The sequence below is a fragment of the Oncorhynchus tshawytscha genome, linkage group LG16 (assembly GCF_018296145.1).
Source record: "Oncorhynchus tshawytscha isolate Ot180627B linkage group LG16, Otsh_v2.0, whole genome shotgun sequence".
Taxonomy (NCBI): Eukaryota; Metazoa; Chordata; class Actinopteri; order Salmoniformes; family Salmonidae; genus Oncorhynchus; species Oncorhynchus tshawytscha.
Window position 1 is genome coordinate 29,787,557 of NC_056444.1, and position 24,325 is coordinate 29,811,881.

The 24,325-nt window shown below is 43.1% G+C and overlaps 1 long non-coding RNA gene across 1 annotated transcript in view; it reads right to left on the reverse strand.

The window, feature by feature from the left end:
- The window catches only part of LOC112253442, a 66,361-nt gene extending 48,107 nt beyond the window's left edge, over positions 1-18,254 (reverse strand). Inside the window, exons 1-2 of the long non-coding RNA XR_006079058.1 lie at positions 17,440-18,254; positions 7,293-7,422 (exon numbers count right to left, since the gene is read on the reverse strand). This is a non-coding gene — a long non-coding RNA (uncharacterized LOC112253442). The remainder of the gene's footprint in view (positions 1-7,292; positions 7,423-17,439) is intronic.
- Between the last annotated feature and the right edge of the window lie 6,071 nt (positions 18,255-24,325).

Here is a 24,325-nt window from a genome sequence, read left to right on the forward strand (position 1 = left end):
ACACCATCACACCTCCATGCTTCACAGTGGGAAATACACATGCAGAGATCATCCGTTCACCCACACCGCATCTCACAAAGATACGTTGGTTGGAACCAAAATCCCAAATTTGGACTCCAGAACAAAGGACAGATTTACACCGGTCTAATGTCCATTGCTCGTGTTTCTTGGCCCAAGCAAGTCTTCTTATTGGTGTCATTTAGTAGTGGTTTCTTTGCTGCAATTCAACCATGAAGGCCTGATTCACACAGTCTCCTCTGAACAGTTGATGTTGAGATGTGTCTGTTACTGGAACTCTGGGATGCATTTATTGGGCTGCAATTTCTGAGGCTGGTGTTGGGTTCTGAGAATATGAAATATACTTATGTCACTGAGGGAGATAATGTAAATGTTATACATGACCTTATGTCAAGATATGATTTTTATTGTTAGCCATCAGGGATCCTCTGGGAGGAGAAGAGACACAGTCTGGTACTAGGCACCATGATAGCCTTGATTTGGGGAATAGTGACCACAGAGGCCAGGTCAGATGAAGTGAGGAAGAACAGATATCACTAAGGTTCTGTCTAGCAACAGAGATGCATTGGCTGTTCAGATGTGTATCAGGAGACTCGGCCTAGGAGGAAGGGTTAAATATCAGTGCTTGTGTGAAATGTCATTGTCTAGTACAGCTGTATTGACCCTCTGGGAAGAATAAACTTGGTTTAGCTTTCATAGTGTCCATTGAGTTTTTGACTCTGAGAATTAGAACCTAACACTGGTAACTTTAATGAACTTATCCTCTGCAGCAGAGGTCACTCTGGGTCTTCCATTCCTGTGACGGTCCTCATGAGAGCCAGTTTCATCATTGCACTTGATGGTTTTCGCGACTGCACAAATGTTCCGGATTTACTGACCTTAATGTCTTAAAGTAATGATGTACTGTCGTTTCTTTTTGCTTATTTGAGCTGTTCTTGCCATAATATGGACTTGGTCTGTTACCAAATAGGGCTATCTTCTGTATACCCAGCTAATACCTTTGTCCCACCAGTCTCTCCTGTAACGTCTCCCAGGATAACACCCAAGACTAGCTAGCATGGTACTTGAAACCTATGCAGTAATTTATTCACTAGATGGGTTAAGAAAATGGCATATGTTTGGAACCTTATTAAACAACTCCACAATTGAAAGCAATTCCGGGCGATTCCGGGCAACTTTTTTTTTAGTTGATAACTTGGCAAAACATGGTTGGACTGGCTGTTTTTTTGCAGGGAACTCCTCCGCATTAGGAATATGCTGACGTCACTATTTCATTCTAGCTCCTATCTTATCTGAGAATGTGGGCGGGTTACTTTCGTCCCGGCTCGCCCCTACTTGTGACGCCACATGCAGGTAGATTTTGTTATTTGCGGGTAAGAATGTAGATTTCACCAGCCACTGTGGTGGGTGGTCACACAGAGCATTTGGGAACAGATGTTTTTATCCAAAGCCCACATGTAGAAGTTAGTCGAATTGACAAGAAATATTACAAAAAAAGTCTGACTTTGTCCTGTATCTTGGCCAGTTACCTCGTTTTGTTCACATGCTAGGTTGTTTTCAAAGTTAATTTGAGTTTGCTGCAACTGTCTGCTGCTAGGAAAACATTTCAGTCTGAGATTGATCTGTTTTTATTTATTTGAACATACAATGGTTAATAGACACAGGTCACAAAAATGAAATGAAATTAAGCAATATACCCATTTACTTCTTACTAGTAACATATTTGTTGTTTTTGAAACAGAAAGCATGCTCATCCATTTAAAAATAAATAATTTGTACAATTATGGAGGAAAAAATAATTGTCTGGTAGATTTTTTTTTTTAAATCTACCCTTCACAGTGGTTGGTGGACCAAAAAGTTAATTTCCCACCCTGATTGTGGAGTAACTACAATGTTGTTAACCATCCTGAGTTCTCCTATTACAGCCATTCAACTCTGTAACTGTTTTAAAGTCACAATTGGCCTCATGGTGAAATCCCTGAGTGGTTTCCTTCCTCTCCTGCAACCGAGGTAGGCAGGACGTCTGTATCTTTGTAGTAAATGTATTGATAAACCATCCAAAGTATAATTAATAACTTCACCATGCTTAAGGGGATATTCGATGTCTGCTACCAATATGTGCCCTTCTTAGCGAGGCATTGGAAAACCAATGTGTTTGAATCTGTGTTTGCAATTCACTGCTTGACTGAGGGACCTTACAGATAATTGTATGTGTGGGGTACAGAGATGAGGTAGTCATTCAAAAATCAAGTTAAACACTATTATTTCACAAAGAGTGAGTTCATACAACTTATGTGACTTGTTAAAGCACATTTTTACTCCTGAACTTATTTAGCCTTGACATAACACTGTGATTACATACTTATTGACTCAAGAGATTTCAGCTTTGAATTTTTAATTAATTTGTAAACATTTTGAAAAACATTCCACTTTGACATTATGGGGTATTGTGTGTAGGCCAGTGACAAAATGTCTACATCTAATCCATTTTAAATGCATGCTGTAACACAACAAATTGTGGAAAAAGTCAAGGGGTGTGAATACATTCTTAAAGGTGCTGTAGATACTATAGACAGTGTTGAAATGAATCCATTCTAGAGTGATAATACTGGTCAATCAAAAAACTGTGTAGCATATGCTAGCAGCTTAGAATGCTTCCACAGTCTCCTTTAGGCCTGTACACACCCATACAAAAACTGTGTAGCATATGCTAGCAGCTTAGAATGCTTCCACAGTCTCCTTTAGGCCTGTACACACCCATACAAAAACTGTGTAGCATATGCTAGCAGCTTAGAATGCTTCCACAGTCTCCTTTAGGCCTGTACACACCCATACAAAAACTGTGTAGCATATGCTAGCAGCTTAGAATGCTTCCACAGTCTCCTTTAGGCCTGTACACACCATACAAAAACTGTGTAGCATATGCTGTAGCAGCAAAAACTGTAGAATGCTTCCACAGTCTCCTTTAGGCCTGTACACATCCATACAAAAACTGTGTAGCATATGCTAGCAGCTTAGAATGCTTCCACAGTCTCCTTTAGGCCTGTACACACCCATTCAAAAACTGTGTAGCATATGCTAGCAGCTTAGAATGCTTCCACAGTCTCCTTTAGGCCTGTAGCATATGCTAGCAGCAGCATGCTTCCACAGTCTCCTTTAGGCCTGTACTGTAACGGTTCTCTTTTGGTGAAGGAGAGTCGGACCAAAATAGCAGCTTCAGAATGCTCACCCACAAACACACAGTCCACAGTCTCCTTTAGGCCTGTACACATCCATACAAAAAACTGGTCAGGGTGTGACATGTACACACCCATAGCATATGCTAGCAGCTTAGAATGCTTCCACAGTCTCCTTTAGGCCTGTACACACCCATACAAAAACTGTGTAGCATATGCTAGCAGCTTAGAATGCTTCCACAGTCTCCTTTAGGCCTGTACACACCCATACAAAAACTGTGTAGCATATGCTAGCAGCTTAGAATGCTTCCACAGTCTCCTTTAGGCCTGTACACACCCATACAAAAACTGTGTAGCATATGCTAGCAGCTTAGAATGCTTCCACAGTCTCCTTTAGGCCTGTACAAACCCATACAAAAACTGTGTAGCATATGCTAGCAGCTTAGAATGCTTCCACAGTCTCCTTTAGGCCTGTACACACCCATAACCTTTATCCCTTCCCTCCATCTCTCCTATATATTGGCACAACCACGCTACAACAGATGCCAGTTATGTCACAAAAGGAATGAGGCACACAAAAAAAGTTGAAAGGCATGAAAAGAACAACAAGCCACGCTTCCCTCTCCTACAGTACACACACTTTATTTTGCCTTACTTTGCTCATGGCTATGAGAATTCTATGCTAGAAGTCTTCAAATTGGACACAGACTAAAGCAGTAAACAGGCGTACTGCATATCTAAACAGTTTGTTCACAGACAAAATACAATCAAAGAGGTCTGAACAGAGTTCTGAGTGAGTATAAAACTAAAACTCCAGCTCATCTCCAACAATTTGTCATGACCTAGTGAAAATAGTATCTTCAAAAGAACCAAGCCCTCAGGCAAAAGAGCCTATAGAACACAAATGAGTCTTAAAAAATGAATCACTCTGTGATCTAACAGAGCATGGCCTTTTCACAAAATGTCTTACATGGACACCGTATACAAGCATAGGGACCCTGTTTTCTGTTCTCTCTTGACTCCCTGTACACGCCCAGTCAGTGAAGCTGGCCACTCAGATGCTCATATCAGACATGTCTGACACATTCATTAGATTCAGCAGCCATATCTGCTGTGCCACCAGTCAGCCAGCCAGTCAGTCAATCAATCAGCGAGTCAGTCAGGCGGCCCAGCATCTCTTTCATTAGCAGTAGTAATAATCCTGGGCTAGGCTGCCATGACCAGCTATTAGAACATTTGGCGTCAGGCAGAGAGACAACCGAGTTCTACTTGGCCCAATAATTTCACTCATCTTTCACATTACACTGAACAAAAATATAAAACGTAACACGTAAAGTGTTGGTTTCAAGTTTCATGAGCTGAAGTAAAAAAAGATCCCAGAAATGTTCCATACACACAAAAAGCTTATTTCCTCTCAAATGTTCTGCACACATTTGTGTAATCCCTGTCAGTGAGCATTTCTCCTTTTCCAAGATAATCCATTCACCTGACAGGTGTAGCATATCAAGAAGCTGATTAAACTGCATGATAATTACACAGGTGCACCTTGTGCGGGGGACAATAAAAGGCCACTAAAATGTGCAGTTTTCACAACACAATGCCACAGATGTCTCAAGTTGAGGGAGTGTGTAATTGGCATGCTGACTGCAGAAATGTCCGCAGAGCTGTTGCCAGAGAATGTTAATTTCGCTACCATAAGCCGCCTCCGACGTTGTTTCAGAAGTACGTCCAACCGGCCTCACAACAGCATACCACGTGTAACCACGCCAGCCCAGGACCTCCACATCCCGCTTCTTCACCTGCAGGATTGTCTGAGACCAGCCACCCGGACAGCTGATAAACCTGTGGGTTTGCACAACCGAAGACTTTTTGCATAAACTGTCAGAAACCAGGGAAGCTCACCTGCCTGCTCGTTGTCCTAACCAGGGTCTTGACCTGACTGCAGTTTGGCATTGTAACAGACTTCAGTGGGCAAATGCTCACCTTCAATGGCCACTGGCACGCTGGAGAAGTGTACTCATCACGGAAGAATCCCTGTTTCAACTGTACTGGGCAGATGGCAGACAGTGTGTGTGGGCGAGCAGTCTACTGATGTCAACGTTGTGAACAGAGTGCCCCATGGTGGCGATGGGGTTATGGTATGGACATGCATAAGCTACGGACAACAGAAACAATTTCATTTTATCGATGGCAATTTGAATATACAGAGATACCGTGACGAGATCCTGAGGCCCATTGTCGTGCCATTTATCCACCACCATCACCTCATGTTTCAGCATGATAATGCACAGCCCCATGTCGCAAGGATCTGTATACAAGTCCTTGAAGCTGATAATGTCCCAGTTCTTCCATGGCCTCCATACTCATTAGGCATTGACTGGTTTTCTGATCTACGCCCTACTATTTTCTTAAGGTATCTGTGACCAACAGATGTATACTGTATCTGTATTCACAGTCATGGGAATAATGACTAATTCATAGATTAGGTCCCAATTCATTTATTTCAATTGACTGATTTACTTATAAGAACTGTAACTCAGTAGAATCTTAGAAATTGTTGCATGTTGCATTTATATTTTTGTTCAGTGTAGTACATAGCATCTCATCAGATTAGTCTTAGCCTTCCTTGTGCTAAAGATCACACACTTAAGTTAACATAGAATCTAGTGACAATTCTGGCATTCGACATCTCTTGGAAAAGTGTACCTTTCCATATCAAAAAATAACTAAAGAAGTCTTCCCAAAACAATTCAACAGGATGTCAGTCAGTTTTGAAAACCCATTGCTAAAGAATCATTTGCCAGCAAAATCTTTAAAAAGTATGCTGAAACATCATAATACACACCAAAGCAGTTTCTCAACTATTTAAGAGGCATATAATTTCCAATAATAAGTCTGGAGATGCAACGCAATTAAAGTAGCAACTTGTCTTGAGTATGTATAAATAGAAATATAATGCAGAGAGAGTGTCAACTGAAGGTGGCAGGTTAATAAAGTCAGGAACGTTGGGTGTATGTTTGGGTTTTCTTGCATAGGCTGAGACAGAGCTGGTGGTGACAGACGAAGCATGGGTAATTATCTCAGAGAGAAGCTGAAAGAGAGAGTGGGCTGCCTGCCTGTGTTGTGCTGAGTTGAGCTGACAGACACACACCAATGGAAGCTCTCCGTTTGACAGGTTCACCCACTGTGATTAAGTCTCACTTGGCTCGGGCCTTTTTTAATGTGTCCTATTGAAATGCTCAAGTAGATATGTCTATGTCAGGGATGGGCAACTGGCCTCTTGCAGGCCTGCGGATCAATTTCTCTGAACTCAGTCTCGGGGTCTCAACTTACTGTTTAGCGTCAGACTAGTAGAATATACATGGTGCAATTATTTTATTGTGCATCAGCAGTATTTCTTGCTGGGGGAGGAGGGGTTGCCCATCCCTGGTCTATATTATAGTGCACGGAGCTTCCTTCCATCTCATACTGCACAAATAAACTGCAAACCTGGTTTCAAAAAACAGATAAAGCAACACCTCATGGCACAACACCTCTCCCCTATTTGACCTAGATAGTTTGTGTGTATGCATTGATATGTAGGCTACGTGTGACTTTTTAAAAATGTATGTAGTTCTGTCCTTGAGCTGTTCTTGTTTAATGATGTTCTGTATTATGTCCTTCTGTATTATGTTTCATGTTTTTAAACAGGAAGATTAGCTTCTGGAAGATTAGGAAGATTAGCTGCTGCTTTTGCAACAGCCAATGGGGATCCTAATAAAATACCAAATAGTGCCGTCTCTGGTAATACTGGGGCAGTATCGAGAGGTTCAAGTCGTAGACCAGAGTCAGGATGATTCGCATTGTGAATAACAGCACCATTATAGTGAGGGTTGAGCACATACTGTATCAGAGCTGATGTCAGCTAATATTAGAATGAATCAATTTCTTCACTTGATAGAGTAATGTGGAAAGGAAGTGTGTTCTGTTGATAAAAAAAATAAGCATTTGACATAAGAGCTTGGCTGATAATGACAATGAGTTAACATGAAAATAATAGATATGCTTTAATATAGGTACTCTATCAACTCTTCAGAGTTCGGGAACACCAGTACTTACGCTTGTTGAAGAAGCTGCTATGTCTGGTCTGTATCCAGGTAGCAGGGGCAGCAGGGGTCCGTAGAGAGCCAGTGGGTCTGGCCAGGTGAGAGAGGCAGGGCACCCCGTGCTGTCCGAAGTGGCGCTACCCCTGAAACACAGCACAGACAGGGAATGTTATTTACTGCACATTAAATGACCTAGAACAGCTACGAATGAGCCAATCTTCTTAATTTTGGATTTGGGTGTCAACGACTTTTGAGCACTTTGTATACCGCCAAACTAGCTCTAGTCCACGCAACCGTCTGGTCCTTAGATATGCAGGGGCCAAAGAGTCTGGTCGCATAGAGATCCTACTATAATTATTAAGTATGCTAATTCTATGGATTGTCATTCATTTAGTATTTTGGAGAAATTACACCCTGTGCATACAAAGAAAGGTTATCCAGCACTCAACGTCTTTACTTTGGTGAGTTAAAGATTTAGATTATATGACTTAATTTGCTATTTATTTCATAATTTTTTGGGGTAGCTAAACAAAATGGGGGCCTGGCGACTCACACTAAATTCTGCCGCTGCACTGTTGTTCGCTACATACTTTAGTCTGAGACTCATTGAAGTTGTCTGTAGTGCCGCGAGGAATGAGGGGTGTTGTACAAAACAAAGCCATCAGCAATTGGATTGTCTCTAACCAATCAGAGTATCTAATGACACATTTTCTAACCGCCACTTCTCCACATTATCCACTAAATTGGCCAGAATTAAAAAAGATTTGTTGATTTTTGATTATTTATTTTTATTAAAATGCTGCCGAAGTAGAAGGTTTTACGTGTCCCCAACCGATTGTGTTTTTTTGTTCATTTATTAGCGTATTTAGTAAAAAAAAAATTGAAAATGTATTTTGTACATAATGTTGCCTCTACCGTCTCTTATGACCTAAAATAACTTCAGACGCCAGGACTGCGATTACTCAACACGGACAGGCAGAATCCTTTTTTACCTTTAATGAGTCTGACGAGCCCAAAGGGAACAATACACTGCTTTCTCTGGAACAGGCCCAGATCCCTGTGATATGTGTGAAGAGGAGGCGGAGAAGAGGGGGCCAAAGGGCCGACTGCCTTCTGAGAATTTGAAGGCGTTCGAATAAACCCCCACTTCCTTCCATTATGCTAGCAAACGTGTAATCTTTGGAGTTATCCCCCTCTCTTTGCCTCTTCCTCTCTGGCATTACCCACGTGTGTTCTGGCCCAACGCATCGGTTTCTGGACCAATCAGATGGCCACGAATGTGTTCATGTTCGGTAAGGTACTCAGATCAAAAGACAGTACAGTATGAAAGGGAAATGTAAAAAATGTTCAACTTCATATTCATCATCTCCAGCACCACCTCAACAGCAACATGTGAAAATTGCGTCTTTCTATGTTTTGTAGTAAAAGAAATAGAGAAAGATAAGCGTTTCCAATGACATCGGTGTGCATCGTGTGATTTGAACCATTTAGGAGTTGGCATTGCCTACTAATTGGTTGATGATGTCATTGGAAACACTTATCTTCCTCTATATTTGTTACATAGAAACATAGAAACACTCCATTTTCACATATGTTGATGTTGGGAGATGATGAATATGAAGTTCAAAATGTTTGACATTTACCTTGAAGATTAAAACTGAAGGCTAAAACTGCTTCTCCAAAAGAAATCCCTGATCACACTTGTAGGCAATGTCATGGCGAGGTTGGCTAGCGAAGCCTCAGGGTTTAGAAACTCTGTGCTCAGATCCAGAACATTGCTCAAAAGAAACAAACATGCTGACCAAAGTGCCTCCACCATCGTGTGCATGTTGATTTTGTCCAACCACACCAGAACCGTTCATGACACACAGGTTATTATATCAAAACCAACTGTGGACCAACGATATTAATTTGGGAACAGGTCGAAACACATGAAACATTCATGGACATTTAGCTAGCTTTGTGTTGCTAGCTAATTTGTCCTGGGAGATAAACATTGGATTATTTTACCTGAAATGCACATGGTCCTTTTTTTTGTTGCTGGATCTTTATGCAAAATTGTGTGTTCTGTAACGTCCGGGGTGTCGTGGGTGAGAAGTCAGGCGCAGGAAGCAGAGAGTTCAGGGTAGTGCCATACCTTTTAATGCACAAAAACCTGTGAACATATGCCAACCCCACGAAACACAGGGCACACACCAAAACAAATGCCCCAAACATGGGGGACTTAAACAGTCCAGCAAAACCCAAGAAAATGGGAAAACCGTGACCCACACAGAAGTGTACACCAAACAATCCCGCACAACCAGCAGGCTCTGCTCTGGACCAATGTGTACAACAGCGTGTTCCAGTTCCTGCCCATATCCAGCAACTTCGCACAGCCATTGAAGAGTGGGACAACATTCCACAGGCCACAATCAACAGCCTGATCAACTCTATGCAAAGAGTGCATGAGGCAATGATGGATACACCAGATACTGACTGGTTTTCTGAACCATGCTCCTACCTTTTTTCAAGGTATCTGTGACCAACAGATGCATATCTGTATTCCCAGTCATATGAAATCCATAGATTAGAGCCCAATTAATTTATTTCAATTGACTGATTTACTTATATGAACTGAAATTGTTGCATTTGTGTTTTTTCTCAGTATAGTTAGTTCTCTCTCCTCATTCCTCTTCTGTGGATTTTATATGGCAGTTGGCAACCAACTTTAAGGTGCTTTACTGACACCAGTTGGACTGGACTGTGGACCTCATTATTTCAATCACCCACATACTGTAAGTATATGCTCATAAAAGCCAAAGAGTAGATGGGAGAGGCGGGACTTGCAGCGCATCAAGCATATAACATTGCTGGGGTAGCCATGTTGGTTGTGTGCCTTGAAATCTAAATAAATCACAGACAGTGTCACAAGCAAGCACCCCCACAGCATCACACCTCCTCCCTCATGCTTCGCAGTGGGAACCACACATGTGGAGATAATTCGTTCACCTACTCTGCGTCTCACAAAGACACGTCGGATGGAACCAAAAATCTCCAAGAAAGTTTCTTCTTATTATAGTTGTCCTTTGGTAGTGTTTTTTTCACAGCAATTCGACCATGAAGACCTGATTCAGTCTCCTCTGAACAGTTAACGTTGAGATGTGTCTGTTACTTGAACTCCGCAAAGCATTATTTGGGCTGCAATTTCTGAGGCTGGTAACTTTAATGAACGTATCCTCTGCAGCCGAGGTAACTCTGGGTCTTCCTTTCCTGTGGCGGTCCTCATGAGAGCCAGTTTCATCATAGCGCTTGATGGTTTTTGCGACTGCACTTGAAGAAACTTTAAAAGTTCTCAAAATTTTCCAAATTGACTGACCTTCATTACTTAAAGTAATGATGGACTGTCGTTTCTCTTTGCTTATTTGAGCTGTTCTTGCCATAGTATGGACTTGGTCTATTACCAAATATAAACCACCCCTACCTTGTCACAACACAACTGATTGGCTCAAACGCATTAAGGAAAGAAATTCCACAAAAGTAACTTTTAACAAGGCATACCTGTTAATTGAAATGCATTCTAGGTGACTATGTCATGAAGCTGGTTGAGAGAATACCAAGAACGTGCAAAGCTGTCATCAAGGCAAAAGGTGGCTACTTTGAAGAATCTAAAATATATTTTGATTGTTTAACACTTTCTTTTTTGGGTACTACATGATTCCATGTGTTATTTGATGTCTTCACTAAAAAAACCTTGAATGAGTAGGTGTGTCCAAACTTTTGACTGGTACTGTACGTCCTTGGGTGTTGCATAGCATTTGGCCAGAGTTATGCCCCCTTTGTTTTCTGGATGTCTAGCCCACATCTTCTGTACAGGACACCTACAGCACCCGCTGTCACAGGAAGGTCAAAAAGATTATCAAGAACATCAACCACCCGAGCCACTGCCTGTTCACCCCGCTACCATCCAGGAGGTGAGGTCAGTACAGGTGCATCAAAGCTGGGACCGAGAGACTGAGAAACAACTTCTATCTCAAAGCCAACAGACTGTTAAACAGCCGTCACTAACACAGAGAGGCTGCTGCCTACATACAGACTCAAAATCACTGGCCACTTTAATAAATGGAACACTAGTCACTTTAATAATGCCACTTTAATAAGGTTTACATATCTTGCATTACTTATTCCATATGTATATACTGTGTTTTTATACCATCTATTGCCTCTTTCCTATGCCGCTCGGTCATCGCTCATCCATATATTTATATTCTTATTCCGTCCCTTTACTTAGATTTGTGTGTATTAGGTAGTTGTTGTGGAACTGTTAGATTATTTGTTAGATATTACTGCACTGTCGGAACTAGAGGCACAAGCATTTCGCTACACTCACATCAACATCTGCTAACCATGTGTGCGTGACCAATACAATTTGATTTGATGCACGTGCTCCACTTTTTTAACTTGCTAAAAGCTAGCTAGTTGGAGTCGGTGTGTACCTCCGTTTGTACCACTGCACAGTGGTCTAAGACACTGCATCTCAGTGCTAGAGGCGTCACTACAGACCCTGGTTCGTTTCCAGGGTCTGTAGTGCAATTGGTTCAGCTTCCTCCCGGGTTAGGCCGGGGTAGGCCGTCATTGTAAATAAAAATTTGTTCTTAACTTACTTGTTCTTACTGCCTAATTAAATAAAGGTAAAAAAACAGTCAAATATTTAACGCATGTGTACACAGAGTGCACCCGTTGCGGCCTGTTCCATTGAAAATGAATGACTTCCACCGGAATGCAAAGAGTTTGATGCATCTAGTGGACATGAGGTTCGGAGTCTTGGTACGCAGTCAAGAAATCCTCCACGAAAGGACGTGGAAAGCGACAGAGCACGGGGACAACGGATTGTCTTCACGCGATGGACCAGAGCTAGGCATTCATCAAGAAAGACATGTAAACGAAAGATAAGAACGGATTTGTTGAGCAACGTACATCCCGATAATATATTATTATCGATAAGACATGATTTCTGATGGAATGGTGATCTTAAATAGTTAGCTTGCCGACTGTCTCGCTAAATCTGACAAGCTGAGTATGACAAGTTAGCATTAGCCATAGCATAGCGTGCAGCCTTTGTCCTTCAAAACAGACTACACGGTTCAGTATGCAACCCAATTACATATTCTAGGGTTAAAACAAGTAATTTGGGAAATATATTCAGTTCCTAGTGTAATCCGGATGGCACAGCCCATCCGTATGGACGGCGCCATTTTGAAGTTATGAAAGGTCCTGAACAGCACAACAAGTAGACTGAGATGTGCCGGTTAAAAAATAAGATTTTGTTTAATTTTGTCACGTTCTGACCTTAGTTCTTTTGTTATGTCTTTGTTTTAGTATGGTCAGGGCGTGAGTTGGGTGGGTTGTCTATGTTCCTTTTTCTATGTTTTGGGATTTCTGTGTTTGGCCTGGTATGGTTCTCAATCAGAGGCAGCTGTCAATCGTTGTCCCTGATTGAGAACCATACTTAGGTAGCCTGGTTTCACTTTTGAGTTGTGGGTGATTATTTTCCCGTGTCTGTGTTTGTGCCACACGGGACTGTTTCATTTGTGTCGTTCTTTCACTTTGTTATTTTGTATTTTGTAGTGTTCAGATTTACATATTAAAATGGACACTTCCAACGCTGCACATTGGTCCGATATCTCTTACTCCTCATCAGAAGATGAGATAACATTACATTATGGATAATGTACAGGTAAATATGATTATTAGGAAAGCTATAATGAAGTGTTTAAATTATAAGCATGTCGGCTTCATCTGACCTGGACCTGGTATTAGGCTACATGGGTGACTGGTAAAGAATTATTGGGTGATATAATCCTGCTATTTTGTGTGAAATAGCTGTACAAATGCATTTTCTGTCTGTTAAATTAGCTTGATTTCTGATGCCTGTTTCTGTTGAATGTACTCACAGGTTCAACTTAAAGAGCAAAGCTCATGCTATGCTTATTGCCACTGTGTGTTCTATTACAATGCGTTTCAGCATTTCTTGAGACTTCTCACACCTGCAGAAGGCAAGGAACTGTGAAAATAAAAAAGGCCTCTAGAACAGAACATCCTGTTACAGATCATGTCTCTCATATCTGTGACAGCTGCCATGTGTGCTGCAGCTTCGGAAATGACTCCCAGCAGCAGGGCACTGAACATGGAAAAGTGAGGGTATGTACGTGCATTTTCTTGTTGGCGTTTTGACAATTTATCTATCTACCTTGTCTGCTGTTGGACAAAGACAGAAGCGTCGAATGAGAGAGAGAAAGCTCAGGAAATGAACCAGTGGATGTGAATACAACTCAACACAGTTCCAAATCAAATCAAATCAAAATGTATTTGTCACATACACATGGTTAGCAGATGTTAAATGCGAGTGTAGCGAAATGCTTGTGCTTCTAGTTTCGACAATGCAGTAATAACCAACGAGTAATCTAACCTAACAATTCACAACTACTAACTTATACACACAAGTGTAAAGGGATGAAGAATATGTACATAAAGTGATGGTACAGAGCGGCATAGGCAAGATGCAGTAGATGGTATCGAGTACAGTATATACATATGAGATGAGTAATTTAGGGTATTTAAACATATAAAAGTGGAATTGTTTAAAGTGCCTAGTGATACATGTATAACATAAAGATGGCAAGAAGTAGTAAATGGTATCGAGTACAGTATATACATATGAGAAGAGTAATGTAGGGTATGTAAACATTATATTAAGTGGCATTGTTTAAAGTGGCTAGTCATGCATTTTTTACATACATTTTTCCAATATTAAAGTGGCTGGAGTTGAGTCAGTATGTTGGCAGCAGCCACTCAATGTTAGTGGTGGCTGTTTAACAGTCTGATGTCCTTGAGATAGAAGCTGTTTTTCAGTCTCTCGGTCCCTGCTTTGATGCACCTGTACTGACCTCGCCTTCTGGATGATAGCGGGGTGAACAGGCAGTGGCTCGGGTGGTTGTTGTCCTTGATGATCTTTATGGCCTTCCTGTGACATCGGGTGGTGTAGGTGTCCTGGAGGGTAGGTAGTTTGCCCCTGGTGATGCGTTGTGCAGACCTCACTACCCTCTGGAGAGCCTTACGGTTGTGGGCCGGAGCAGTTGCCGTACCAGGCGGTGATACAGCCCGACAGGATCCTCTCGATTGTGCATCTGTAAAAGTTTGTGAGTGTTTTTGGTGACAAGCCAAATTTCTTCAGCCTCCAGAGGTTGAAGAGGCGCTGCTGCGCCTTCTTCACGATGTTGTCTGTGTGAGTGGACCAATTCAGTTTGTCCGTGATGTGAACCCCGAGGAACTTAAAACTTACTACCCTCTCCACTACTGTCCCGTCGATGTGTATAGGGGGGGGCTCCCTCTGCTGTTTCCTGAAGTCCACGATCATCTCCTTTGTTTTGTTGACGTTGAGTGTGAGGTTACTTTCCTGACACCACACTCCGAGGGCCCTCACCTCCTCCCTGTAGGCCGTCTCGTCGTTGTTGGTAATCAAGCCTACCATTGTAATGTCGTCCACAAACTTGATGATTGAGTTGGAGGCGTGCAAGGCCACGCAGTCGTGGGTGAGCAGGGAGTACAGGAGAAGGCTCAGAAAGCACCCTTGTGGGGCCCAAGTGTCGAGGATCAGCGGGGTGGAGATGTTGTTACCTACCCTCACCACCTGGGAGCGGCCAGTTAGGAAGTCCAGTACCCAGTTGCACCGGGCGGGGTCGAGACCCAGGGTCTCGAGCTTGATGACGAGTTTGGAGGGTACTATGGTGTTAAATGCTGAACTGTAGTCGATGAGCAGCATTCTCACATAGGTATTCCTCTTGTCCAGATGGGTTAGGGCAGTGTGCAGTGTGGTTGCGATTGCGTTATCTGTGGACCTATTGGGGCGGTAAGCAAATTGGAGTGGGTCTAGAGTGTCAGGTAGGGTGGAGGTTATATGGTCCTTGACTAGTCTCTCAAAGCACTTCATGATGACGCAAGTGAGTGCTACGGGGCACAACATTGTGACACAACATTTAGCTCAGTTACCTTAGCTTTCTTGGGAACAGGAACAATGGTGGCCCTCTTGAAGCATGTGGGAACAGCAGACTGGGATAAGGATTGATTGAATATGTCCGTAAACACAACAGCCAGCTGGTCTGCGCATGCTCTGAGGACGCGGCTGAGGATGCCGTCTGGGCCTGCAGCTTTGCGAGGGTTAACATGTTTAAATGTTTTACTCAAGTCGGCTGCAGTGAAGGAGAGTCCGCAGGTTTTGGTAGCAGGCCGTGTCAGTGGCACTGTATTGTCCTCAAAGCGAGCAAAGAAGTTGTTTAGTCTGTCTGGGAGAAAGACATCCTGGTCCACGACGGGGCTGGTTTTCTTTTTTGTAATCCGTGATTGACTGTAGACCCTGCCACATACCTCTTGTGTCTGAGCCGTTGAATTGTGACTCTACTTTGTCCCTATACTGACGCTTAGCTTGTTTGATTGCTTTGTGGAGGGAATAGCTACACTGTTTGTATTCGGTCATGTTTCCGGTCATGTTTCTGGTCACCTTGCCCTGGTTAAAATCAGTGCTTCACGCTTTCAGTTTCGTGCGAATCCTGCCATCAGTCCACGGATTCTGGTTTGGGAATGTTTTAATAGTTGCTGTGGGTACGACATCGCCGATGCACTTGCTAATAAACTCGCTCACCGAATCAACGTATTCATCAATGTCGTTGTTCGACGCAATGCGGATCATATCCCAATCCACGTGATGGAAGCAATCTTGAAGCATGGAATCAGATTGGTCGGACCAGCGTTGAACAGACCTGAGCGTGGGAGCTTCCTGTTTTATTCTCTGTCTATAGGCAGGGAGCAACATAATGGAGTCGTGGTCAGCTTTTCTGAAAGGAGGGCAGGGGAGGGCCTTATATGCGTTGCGGAAGTTAGAATAACAATGATCCAGGGTTTTACCAGCCCTGGTAGCACAATCAATATGCTGGTAGAATTTAGGGAGTCTTGTTTTCAGATTAGCCTTGTTAAAATCCCCAGCTACAATGAATGCAGCCTTAGGATATGTGGTTTCCAGTTTACATAGAGTCCAATAAAGTTAGTTCAGGGCCATAGATGTGCCTAACCAGGCTCTGGAGCCTGACCAGAAGACAGCTTCCTCTGCCCCTTTTACGGCGTCGTTGTTTTGGTTCGCCGGCTGGGATCCGATCCATTGTCCTGGGTGGTGGGCAAAACAGAGGATCCGCTTCGGGAAAGTCGTATTCCTGGTCGTAATGATGGTGAGTTGACGTTGCTCTTATATCCAGTAGTTCCTCCCGACTGTATGTAATAAAACCTAAGATTACCTGGGGTACCAATGTAACACGTAAAAAAAACAAAATACTGCATAGTTTCCTAGGAACGCGAAGCGAGGTGGCCATCTCTGCCGGCGCTGTTCAACAGGATAAACTGCTGTTCAACAGGATAAACCTCATCCCAGACCCAGGCTTCTAAAATGTTCTGTCTGACAGCCGAAGCTGTCAGAAAATATGACAGGAGACAGGAAACAAATTAAAAATATTCTGGAAGGTCCCTCTCCCACTGCCAGTGCAACGAGCAGAGTTGAAGCTTAAAATACACTTAAAAATCTACAGGGTTCGAATATGGCAATTTCGTTGTACATGTGACAAACATCTTTCCGGGTTTATTATTCGCTCTCCTTGGGGTTTGATTACAAATGACTCTGAGGCTTTTCTTCATAATTTACAGCCCTTTTCTAAGTGTAAATATGAGTGTTTACTGTGTTAGACATGAGTGTAGCTGCAGCACTAGTATGGGGCAGTGTAGAAGGCAGGAGAGCTACAGTTTGTCTTATAATAATGATTCAGGTGTTGCATAACCATAATCCATTAAGTATCTAAAGGAACAAATAGCTGTATGTTTCTCAATCCATGCTGTATTCAGGTCATAGAGGGGATAACTTTCCTCTGTCAATTATACTGACTCACTCCACAGAGTATCTCTTGATGTTAATCAAGTGTGACATATTGCTACTTTGATTACTTTGCAGAAAATGAACCATGTCCATTCATATGTCCTGGAGCATTGGCAATATTACGTTGTAATGAAACACCACTGTAAAGACATTGTAATGACACTGTAATGACTCTTCTCTTACAAGAGGGATAACCCTATCACTTTACCCGCTCTGTCTGACCCCTCTTCAAGCTTCGGTCCAGTAGTGCTGCATGCTCTTTTTCCTCAGATCTCCATGCCTGTTCCTCTGGTCTGTGACAGACGCTTCCATAATCAGTCTCAATTCACCGTGCTCTGTATAATTACCCTTCCTCAGGCTACCAGCTGGGCCCTCAGCCACAGGAAGTGGTTTTGTGTGTGGCGGGTCACCCATCACTCCCGCTAGAGGACTCGTGGCGAGGGAAAATATAGAGTGTGTCACAATTGCATTCAGTGTAAATGTGGCAGCATTATATTCCTTTTCTGTTTGATAATGAAGGTAATGGTATCAAGTTATTTTGTAAGGGAGGGGTAACTGCTGTGCTGCAGTGTGATACTGTTATCAAGAGATAACTGACTAACTGAGGTGAGTTAAAGCAAGTTTTGCATTAGCACACACACACACACACACACACACACACACACACACACACACACACACACACACACACACACACACACACACACACACACACACACACACACACACACACACACACACACACACAGTTTATCCATACACACAGAGTCCCCATTCCTCTTATCCATATCTAGTCCAGAGTCTATTGTCCAGGCCAGGCATTTCCTGAAGAGACCCTTAGGGGACCCTGAAGGGGTTGATGAGGAGCAAACCTCCAGCCCTCACGCTGATTGATGTCAGCCTGTAATCTCCATAGCCACCTGGTGAAGTCTGATTTAGTGAGGCCACTCTGGGCACAACCTGACAGGGATCGATGCATCCCTGTTGGCACCATGCAGCCCTGGACCAAGCCACTGACTCTGGCAGCTACTGAGGAGAGAGAGGGAAGGAGGGGAGAAAGAAAAAGAGAAAGGGGAGGGAGAAAGAGAGAGGGGGAGGAGGGAGAAAAGAGAGGGGGAGGAAGGAGGAAAGAGAGAGAGAGAGAGAGGGAGATGGGGGTAGGGATAACAGAGAGAGGGGGAGAATTGAGAAAAGAGAAATAGTGGGGAGGAAGGAGAAAAGAGAAAGAGAGAGAGGGGAGGAGGGAGAAAAGAGAGTGGTGAGGAGAGAGAAAATAGAGAGGGGGAGGAGGGAGAAAACATCAATAGTGACACAATAGCATTCAAGATAGTCCACCGGTGCAATTTAGAGCATCAGTGTTCCTGACCAATATTGCAAGAAGCATCTCTATCAAATCACCCAGAAGCATCTCTATCAAATCACCCAGTACCTCTTCTCAACAGACCATTGTATATCATTCATTTTATTTTGGGAACCAGTTCATCAGGACACAAATGAAAGCACACCTAGGATGCACTTTTCATTACAGTAAATTGTCAACTGCTGACATTCCATAAGGACACAGTCTTTTCATTTTGGATGAATTTTCCCTGCTTTGGGGTTATCAGTGTTACTGCGCTGCTGTGAGCAATGTTGACTGTCAGGCATATGCTGTTTTCCTCGCCAGGGAAATTGCTCCCTAGCCATTCTGCCCCAGAGTTTTTATTCAAGATTATTGATATGAAATAATGGCTTTTCTGGGAACACGACCAAAGAGACTAACTCAGTGTATCCAGTTCCATTTAGAGGAAAACTAGTCTGTGTACTTGGTTAGCTGGAAACACAAAGGCTAAATTTAACTAAAGTGATAGTCCAGCAATAGTGAAATTGAAGGTTGTCACATTAGGGCTTGGCTAAACATGAAACAAAGTGTTGGCAGGTCCACTGGCCATCTTTCTGCTATTGTTTTGATGTCCCTGAAACAGCCATTAAATATATTAGTGATGAAGAAAGCATCACTTTGGCTGCATTTACACAGGCAGCCCAATTTTGATATTTCTTTTACAAAATGGTATTTTGGCCAATCAGATCAGCTCTAAAAAATATCTGATGTAAAAAGATCTGATGTGATTGGTCAAAATGCCAATTAGTGGAAAAAAGATCGGCATTGGGCTGCTTGTGTAAACACAGCCATGTTTCTGTTTGAGGGTAACCCCTTTGTTTTGTTCTAAATGAAAGCGCCGTCTCAGCCGATGATTATAGGAATAATAATTGATGAGTGATGGGACATTCACGTGCTTGTTGGAAGTCTTATGTCTGACATGATTGTGTTCAAGTGCTTTTGAAGTTGGAAGAATTCTTCAACCAATAAGATTTTAGATCGCTAGATAAGCTAGCTGACGTTGCTAATAAAGTTAGCTAGCTTGCTTAACATTTAGAATATGGTCAAACTATCTACATTCTACTGTAACGATGTGCGCTGAGAGTCGGGAAGCAAGTTCAGGGAGTGAGTGTTTTAATAAATAAACATAACACAATACAAAACAAGAAACAGAAACAATGATGCCTGGGGAAGGAACCGTGTGGAGTGACATACTGTATATAGGGCAGGTAATCAAGGAGGTGATGGAGTCCAGGTGCGTGTCATAATGTCATAATGCGTGTAAGAATATGGTCAAACTATCTACATTCTACTGGTGACAGGTGTGCACCATAACGAGCAGCCATGTGACCTAGAGGCTGGAGAGGGACACGTGACATCTACATTCTCCACATTGATGAGTTTGGAATGGTCAAAAACTGTTTTGTTTTCATCTTTTGGTTGAAAAGTGGTGAATTGTCAGAACTCGTGTAACAACATTTTCTCTGAGTTTCCCATGCACTTATAATTACGACTTGGAGAGTTGTTCAAGTGAAACTTCCCAGTCAAAACTGAGAACTTCCGTTAACTCCAACAGCACAGGATCAAACCCGAGAGCCTAATAACCATAACAGAATGCATTAAAATAGCTATTCTCTTTGCTTTCTTCATAATTTCAAATGGAAAAAAAAGCACTTGAACATCTGAGTTATCTCGTTGCAGGTGCATGGGAACAATGTGATTACTTTAAAGAAAAGACAAACTAGCACAATGCTCTTGCTCGTATCACTTATTTTTGTTAAAGCTTACATGATGGCCTTTTGGCCTTTCAAGAGTCATTTCTTCATAATTTAAAATAAAATCTCACATGACCGACAAATAATTGAACCAACTCTGTCAGATTAAATATTGATTGTGAAAAACAATTTCATATGAATTGTTTCCATCCTTTTATTTAGAAGAGAAACTTAAAGCACTAAAACAAAAAAGCGAATAAACGAAACTTGACGCTACATGCAGTGCAGAAAGCAACTACACACAAACATAGTCAAGATCCCACAAATCACAATGGGGACAATGGCTAAATCAGAGACAACGATAAACAGCTGCATCTGAATGGGAACTATATCAGGCCACCATAGAAATACAATTCCCCTAGATAACCCACCCTAAATCACACCCCAACCCAACCAACATAGAGAACAAACAGCTTTCTATGGCCCTCCCCCCAAAGGTGCGGACTCCGACCGCAAAACCTGACTCAATAGGGGAGGGTCCGGGTGAGCATCTACCATCGGGGGCGGGGCGCGTCGCCAGAGACTCTGGACCGTGGATCGTCGCAGGGGACTCCGCACCGTAGATCGTCGCCAGAGGCTCCGGACTGTGGATCGTTGCAGGGGACTCCACACCGTAGATCGTCGCTGGAGGCTCCGTACTGGGAACCCTCGCAGTAGGCTCTGGACTGAGAATCCCGCTGGAGTCTCCGGAGACAGTTCCCAGTCCAGGGCTTCCGGCGACGTTTCACGGTCCGGTTCCTCCTCCGACAGGTCCGCGGTCCGGAGCCTCCAGCGACGATGCACGGTCCGGTTCCTACGGCGACGATCCAAGGTCCTGTTCCTACGGTGACGACCCACGTTCCAGGTCCTCCGGCGACGACCCATTGTCCGGAGCTTCCAGCGACGATCCCTACACCAGAGCTGCCATGGAGGACAACGTATCTGTGAGCGGAGTGGGTACTTCGTCCTGCACCGGAGCCGCCATGGAGGACAACGTATCTGTAAGCGGAGTGGGTACTTCGTCCTGCACCGGAGCCGCCATGGAGGACAACGTATCTGTGAGCGGCACCGGAGCCGCCATGGAGGACAACGTATCTGTGAGCGGAGTGGGTACCCGTCCTGCACCGGAGCCGCCATGGAGGACAACGTATCTGTGAGCGGAGTGGGTACTTCGTCCTGCACCGGAGCCGCCATGGAGGACAACGTATCTGTGAGCGGAGTGGGTACTTCGTCCTGCACCGGAGCCGCCCCCGACGGTACATGCCCACCCGGACCCTCCCCTATTGAGTCTGGCGTTTTGCGGTCGGAGTCCGTTTTTGTTTGGTGAGTTTTGATTTATTAAAATATGTGGAACTCTACGCACGCTGCGCCTTGTCCATTCATTATGACGAGCGTGACACAATATTTCATCAGATGAGAGCAACATTGTCACTGATTAAAGTGCTGGGGGCGAATCACATCGTCGGAGGGATTGACAAAGAAAACAAAATGAATGCACCGGAAGGATTCTTTATTAAGACAGGCATTTGAATGTCCCTGCACTGTGGGGCCGAATTAGACACATAGTCAGACCAAGTACGGGGAGGTTGGGAAGAAAAGCTACATGAGATAAAGTGATGGAGAGGTAATGAGAAAAAGAGATGAGAAGAGGGAATGAAAGGTTGAAAAAGAGAGATGGGAAAGAGGGAATGAGGGAGAATGAGAGATAGAGCATGATAGGGTAATGACAGGAAGGAACTTGAATGTGCTGTTAGGAGGCTGACAGGCCGAGCAGGGAAGGTGACCGAGGCTGTAAGAACAGCAGGAGGATCAGAAACGACAGCAGACTAACTGGAGATGAATGAAACAGGAGCAGAGGTGACCTACAGAGAAACACCCAGAGAGAGGAACGACAAACAACAGAGGGAGGTAGAGGAGGAACAGATGTAGAAAAAGAAAGATTCTGGGAGAGGAGCGACAGAAAACAGAGGGAGGTAGAGGAGGAACAGATCCAGAGAGAACAAGCAGACACCCAGAGAGAACATATAGACCATCAGAGAGAACATATAGACTATCAGAGAGAACATATAGACTATCAGAGAGAACAAACAGACACCCAGAGAGAACAAACAGACACACAGAGAGAACACATAGACACCCAGAGAGAACATACAGACACCCAGAGAGAACATATAGACACCCATAGAGAACATATAGACTATCAGAGAGAACAAACATACACCCAGAGAGAACATATAGACCATCAGAGAGAACATATAGACTATCAGAGAGAACACACAGACTATCAGAGAGAACAAACAGACACCCAGAGAGAACATATAGACCATCAGAGAGAACATATAGACTATCAGAGAGAACATATAGACTATCAGAGTGAACATATAGACTATCAGAAAGAACAAACAGACACCCAGAGAGAACATATAGACTATCAGAGAGAACAAACAGACACCCAGAGAGAACAAACAGACTATCAGAGAGAGCAAACAGACACCCAGAGAGAACATATAGACTATCAGAGAGAACATATAGACTATCAGAGAGAACAAACAGACACCCAGAGAGAACAAACAGACTATCAGAGAGAGCAAACAGACACCCAGAGAGAACAAACAGACACCCAGAGAGAACATATAGACTATCAGAGAGAACATATAGACTATCAGAGAGAACATATAGACTATCAGAGAGAACATATAGACTATCAGAGAGAACATATAGACTATCAGAGAGAACATATAGACTATCAGAGAGAACATATAGACTATCAGAGAGAACATATAGACACCTAGAGAGAACTTATAGACTACCAGAGAGAACATATAGACTACCAGAGATAACAAACAGACACCCAGAGAGAACATATAGACACCCCGAGAGAACATACAGACAGCCAGAGAGAACATATAGACACCCAGAGAGAACATATAGACTATCAGAGAGAACAAACAGACACCCAGAGAGAACATACAGACACCCAGAGAGAACATATAGACACCCAGAGAGAACAAATAGACTATCAGAGAGAACATATAGACACCCAGAGAGAACATACAGACACCCAGAGAGAACATATAGACACCCATAGAGAACATATAGACTATCAGGGAGAACATATAGACACCCAGAGAGAACATACAGACACCCAGAGAGAACATACAGACACCCAGAGAGAACATATAGACACCCAGAGAGAACATATAGACACCCAGAGAGAACATATAGACTATCAGAGAGAACATATAGACACCCAGAGAGAACATATAGACTATCAGAGAGAACATATAGACACCCAGAGAGAACATATATACTATCAGGGAGAACATATAGACACCCAGAGAGAACATATAGACACCCAGAGAGAACATATAGACACACAGAGAGAACATACAGACACCCAGAGAGAACATATAGACACCCAGAGAGAACATATAGACACACAGAGAGAACATATAGACACACAGAGAGAACATATAGACACCCAGAGAGAACATATAGACTATCAGAGAGAACATATAGACACCCAGAGAGAACATATAGACACACAGAGAGAACATATAGACACCCAGAGAGAACATATAGACACACAGAGAGAACATATAGACACCCAGAGAGAACATATAGACACCCAGAGAGAACATATAGACACCCAGAGAGAACATATAGACACACAGAGAGAACATATAGACACCCAGAGAGAACATATAGACTATCAGAGAGAACATATAGACACCCAGAGAAACATATAGACACACAGAGAGAACATATAGACACCCAGAGAGAACATATAGACACCCAGAGAGAACATATAGACACCCAGAGAGAACATATAGACACACAGAGAGAACATACAGACACCCAGAGAGAACATATAGACACCCAGAGAGAACATATAGACACACAGAGAGAACATATAGACACACAGAGAGAACATATAGACACCCAGAGAGAACATATAGACTATCAGAGAGAACATATAG